The sequence below is a fragment of the Poecilia latipinna genome, unplaced genomic scaffold (assembly GCF_001443285.1).
Source record: "Poecilia latipinna isolate Pla-1442-1.1 unplaced genomic scaffold, P_latipinna-1.0 Scaffold4613, whole genome shotgun sequence".
NCBI classification, from domain to species: Eukaryota; Metazoa; Chordata; class Actinopteri; order Cyprinodontiformes; family Poeciliidae; genus Poecilia; species Poecilia latipinna.
In genome coordinates this window covers 12,316-18,000 of record NW_015117229.1, presented here as the reverse complement: position 1 = coordinate 18,000, position 5,685 = coordinate 12,316, and the positions used below count along the sequence as shown (strand labels likewise).

At 38.5% G+C, this 5,685-nt stretch overlaps 1 protein-coding gene across 1 annotated transcript in view; it reads left to right on the top strand.

Annotated features, from left to right (window-relative positions):
- Positions 1-394: 394 nt before the first annotated feature.
- Positions 395-5,685, top strand: part of LOC106942861 (procyclic form-specific polypeptide B-alpha-like) — a 15,882-nt gene continuing 10,591 nt past the window's right edge. The window contains exon 1 of the mRNA XM_015026206.1: positions 395-405. The gene's annotated coding sequence lies outside the window, so the exon portion shown is untranslated. The remainder of the gene's footprint in view (positions 406-5,685) is intronic.

Sequence of the window (5,685 nt, the reverse complement as noted above, 5' to 3'; positions counted from 1 at the left end):
GTTTGAAAGGAAGCAGGATAAAATTCTTGTGTCCGACTTTAACAGTATAGTCCAGAGTTTGATTCAAGGAAATAAAATTATGAATCAGTTTTTTCACAGAAGAAAACAGAAACATCTGATGTTAATCAATAATCCAACTTTTAGCTGAAACCAGAAGTGAACCTTTTCTCCAAACATCAGAGCAGAAACAGTCAGTAAAGTTCCTGAAGACAAAGTTCATGTAGAAAACAAAGCAAACTTACAGTTTGTTCAAACGATCCAAAGAGCTGAAGAAGAAAATGTGATCAACAAACTGAGACCCAAAAGAACCGCAGGAGAACCAGACTGGTGCCACACCTGAAAAGACTGTAATGGGACAGGACTGGACTTTTACCTGATCTGAGCGATTCAGAGTTCAAAGTCAAGGTGTTATAAATGCTGAATAACTGATCATGTGACGGCTCACCTGGTTTGTAGTTTCTTGTTCCAGAGCAGCAGAAGGTTTGCTGTAAAATCAGAGGCAGGTTGATAAAGTCTTCATGAGGAAGGAGAGAAGTTCTGATGGAAATGTTTCATGATGGTTAATGAGGAAAAAGCTGCTACCACCACCTGATTGTTTTTCTTTCTGGTAATAATCGTTTATTATGTTCTTAAGGTTTTTAAATCTTTGTTTTCATTGTTGTTATGTTTGCAACTTAATGTGAAGAGAAATGAGTCCAGAGAAAAGAGCAGCTGGTTGATTCCTGCTGCAGTAACTGGTCTGACTATGAATACAGTCAGAATATGAAGATAAACTCAAACAAACTGAACTGTAGTTCTTAACATCACCACATTACTGCAGCTGAAACCACACGTTGTTATAATCTAGATTATTAATATAGCTCCTATATAACCATTGATCATCATGTCAGTGAGGTGAGCAGAGTGAGGACAGTCTCTGGTTAAACCAGGATCAGCTGAGCAGGTTCTGCTGATCCAGGTTCAAACCCTGATTTCATTTCAATCATCAACCTGAATCTAAAGTCAGATCAGCAGCAGAAGGTGGCAGCTTGTTCCAGACTCATTATTTACACATGCAGCTGTTTTCCAGCTGTTCTCCACAGCTGGAGGGAGGGAGGGGGGATGTTTGGAGGAGAGAACCTGAACATTCAGCCTCCAGGTTTTACAGCTGGATTCTGACCTCAGCAGCTGGAACAACGACACAGATGAAACCAGCAACTCCTGGAAAATGGATGTTTGGATCTGATCAGGTCTGCAGATTCACTGACTGGGATTTATTCAGAAAATGTCTCAGAGCTGAGAAGAGCTGAGCTTCTTCAGACTGAATGCTGGGAAATCTTCACTCCTCCCATTCAGGGATGTTCAGGTTCTGAACTTTAACAACTAGAATCAGTTGGAAACATCAGGAATTTGGTCCATTAAAGTGAAAAGTGTCATTTCTCCTGTTCATTGAAGCTGATGGTTTAAAAGGAAAAGAAAGATAATTAGAAGCAGAGGAAGAAACTGAGGCAAAGAAACGAGAAACGAAGAGTCGAGTTGATCCTGAGAAACAAGGAAAGTTTGGAAAGTTGGATGAAAGAGAGAAAGAAGAGAAAGACAGAAAAATGATGAACAAATGGAAATGCTTCTATTTCTGAACATAAATCTTTTGTGGATAAATTACAGGCCTTAATATGTTTTAGTGTTTGAATCAGATAATTTTATTTCTACACACTATTGAGGAAGATGAAGGTTGTCAGTTGCTACCAGTATTTGCTTTTCCTCCGCTCACTGTGCTGCTGCTCCGTTGGACTGTTAACTGCTTTCACCATTAAGTTCATCATTTTGTCTACAACCTGGGTCCAGCTTGCGTCTCTCCTCACCCCCCAAATCATGACAGGTGGTCCCCATAAGCCTGCTGCAGGGGAAGAGGTACCAGAAACTAGCAGCTTGTTAGTTCCTCGCAGTCTGACCTTGATTCAGAATATTGATAACCTTTTCTTAGGCCCACTGACTTTGTTCTCTTGAATTGAGGCCACAAGTAGGTTGTTATAACATTTAGGTAGCAAACGATGTACAGTTCACAAATCTAAGCTGCAGGTAGCAGGAACAGAGTTTCTATTTCACTGGGATTTATTTTTACTGTTTCAGGCATTTAGATATCTGCAAGGCACAGTTCTGTGATTTTGAATCACCCCAAGCCACGACTGTGATGGACATATTATATTCTCATTGCATGACAAGGCATAGTGGGAACTATGTTCCTAATTATACTGATAACAAGTGGCTGCTGCTGCCACACGATTGGCTCTACATTAGTATGATTTGCAATTTTATTTTAATGTTTCTGTAGCAGAACTGACAGTGCACACAGTTCTGCTTCAGAAAAAGGGGAAACCAGGTGAGTCACTAGAAGGAAAAGATGTGAGAAGTCTTTACATGGACTGTTCCTGTTGCAAATATGAAACCAAAGTATTAATGCAGCATAGGCAGTACTGAAGGATTTAGGCAGTGAGTTTCAGGAACAGAAGGCAGAAAAATACAGGGTTCCTAAACGCAGCACATAAAGGGAACAAACATGAGATTGAAATGAAAAATTGGTGGAAGTATTTCTTTTGTCTCAATCTGTGGCTGTGATTAAATGCAGGGGATACGATGAAAGCAGGACCAGACTGACAGCTAAGAAGGCTGCTGGCTGTCGTCGTCTCTTTTAATGGTAAGAACTGAAACTGAGCAGATGGAACAAAACCATCTGCAGAAAATCATTCAACACAAAAAGGGGATGTGACCAGAAGAACGATCTGTGTGGATGGGACCAAATGGTGAATCTTCCTCCTGATATGACAATACTGATAATCCACATGAAACTGGACAACACAACCAGGTAAAGAAATTATTATTGAGTTTACAGATAATCTAACACCTGTCAGAGGAAACAGGCAGGTATTAATGTCTGTAGATGCTCAGGCTGGATGGAGGCGTGGCCAGTGAAAAAGGACTGCTTGATCAATCATTATGCTCCAAGTCATGAATGTCCAGAGAAGATCAGGTAAGACGAAGGCACTCACTTTAGGAACCAAGATCTACGGGAAGTGGAGCAGAAGCTGGGAATAAAACAATCACAAGGCCTCATAAAGATTTCTTTAATGAGTCACAGGTCCTGGCAGCGGGTTTTATTGGCATAATAATCCAATTCTGTTGTCATTACATTGAAACTACCAGGAGTCACAGGAACGGCCGGGTCAGGTCCAACTCCAGGAATCAACTAGGTGCGGCTGAAGGTCATCAGAAGAAAAAGGTCTGAACCTCACTTCACCGGACCAAACCAAGTCGTGGAGAGGACGTTACATGCTGTCCAGAGAAAAGGAAACACCTGGTTTCACTGGAGTCAGTGCACAGCAGCTGAGGAGCCACAACACAGAGGAGCATCTCCAAACTCAACCTGTTGTGGAGGAGCGTTTTCATCCCAGAAAGGAGGAGGATCCGCAGCTCCAGTCTAGCGGGATCCAGGATCCAAGATCACTTCAGTTTCATGGAATCAAGGTTTTATTGACACGGATATTGGCATAATAATCCAATTTCAGTGAGCATCAAATACTCAGGTGGAAGACCTGAGGTTAAAACCCGACAAGGAAATTAGGTTCATAAAGGATCAAGCTGCAGGTGGATCATTATTGATAGATCTATCCATCTCTCTCTGTGTCTCTGTTTTTGTAACCTTTCGTCTTTCTGAGCGAACTATTAAAGGACTTTTGTTTCTTTTTGCATATTTTTCATCTATAACCTGACAACAAACTTATATTTTGTTTGGAAGAACATCGAAGAAGCAAAGACACAAACTGGAAAAAACAACAAAAGAAACATTTATTGTACAAAATTGGTTGTAATCATATTTTTATTATTTTTCCTTTCTCTCCTCAGGATTGTTGTTTATGGTACAATTTGATATTTTTGAAATTCTGTTTACTTTTATATTATCATAATTAACTTTGTGGCTATAGAGCATTTTTCTGTAATTTTTATGGTTATTCTTGCTTTTTGATCACTTTTGAGCATTAATTTGTAACGTGTTTTTCATTTTTTTGACAAATTTGGGGTTTACAGGTTCTTTTTATATTTTGGGAAAAAAGGAGGATTAATAGACATTTGTTAGTTCTTAGCTTTAAACAAAATAACTAGAATATTCAAGTAGAGTATTACATTATCAAAGCAGAACAAATAATGATAAGGGATTGTGAATTGAGACATATATTACTAGCTTTTTATCTTAATCATATTTTTCAAGCCTTTGTTATAAAATATTATGCCTACATTAGTTGTGTAATCACGGATAATAATTTTGGGTAAGTATTTAGTTTGTGATTTAGTTTTTGTGGCATCAAGTCTGTTTGGTCAAATTTAATCTTAAAGGCAGAACAGGAAAACATGTTTAGGTCAAAACTTAAGAAATGTTTTGGTAAAGTTTCCTTAAACGGATTAAGTTCTTTATGCATTTTAATCATTGATTTTTCTCATAAGAAATTAATGGGCCTAGATAAGTTTTAACATTTCTTTCCTAATTTTATGCTTTCCATAATTTTGGAATGTGATTTAGTTTGTTTTCCTTTTATTAACAATGATCATGCTGATACTAAAAAGTAATGCTGTCCTTTAAAGTCTAGAGTTAAAGTCTATTGGTTCCTTATTTTTATATTTTTTTCTCTGTCATTTACAGGAAAAGTTAATTTTAAATATTATTGCTACATGTTGATGTTGCACTGTATTTGCTCATTATGGTAATTATTGGCAAAGGGTGAAGAACCTACTGGCTCATTTCCTCATTGTTAGATGCCAATAAAGTCTGCAGGGAAACAGTTTGGAGGGGAGATGGAACTGAGGGTCCGGTCCAAAAGGGCGACTGTTATCTGGTGGATGTTCGAGGAATTTCTTGTAGCTTGATGAGTCTTTTGTTCCTCTGCTGTGGTTTTGAGGTCCAGTTGAGTCGTCTTGAGTTCTGTGTCAACAGACCTCAAAGGGGGATTGTTGGGTAAAATTTAACATTCTTGGTGTTTAATACAGTCAATTTTACCACATGTGAAAATAGTGGATTGGGCAGGATAAGTTTAATTTGCATCTTACAGGGAGGAGCCATGTCATGAATTAACTGAGGCACACACGCCATGTCTCCAATGAGGAGATTCTCAAATATGTAGCATATGGAGAGGAAAAAACAACTAACAACATATAATACTTTTAGTAATTTCAGTTTAATCAGTAGAATACCATGTAGTTAAAATTAACATGACTTGAACTAGTCTAATTTGTAGTTTTATTTTAACAGCACTGATGGTGTCTAACTCAGGCTGGATCAGCGGTGGCCAATCCTGGTCCTGGAGGGCCGAAGTCCTGCAGCTCTTAATGTCTCCCTGGTCCAACACACCTGAATCCAACAGAGTCAGGTTCTCCTGCTAACGGCTAACGATCTCATTATTTGACTCAGGTGTGTTGAAGTAGAGACACATCTAAAAGTTGCAGGAGACCCTCCAGGCCTGGAGTTTCCCACCTCTGGGCTAGAACGTAACATCAAATCAATTAGTCAAATATATAATCAAGACTAGTATAACATTAATTAGGAAAATGTCTAGAATGAATATGTTTATATTGAAAATACTCAGGTATGTTCTAAAAGTGTCTTAATTCTTAAAATCTGTGCTTTGATCTAAGAGGATGGAGGTTCAGAACCACTTT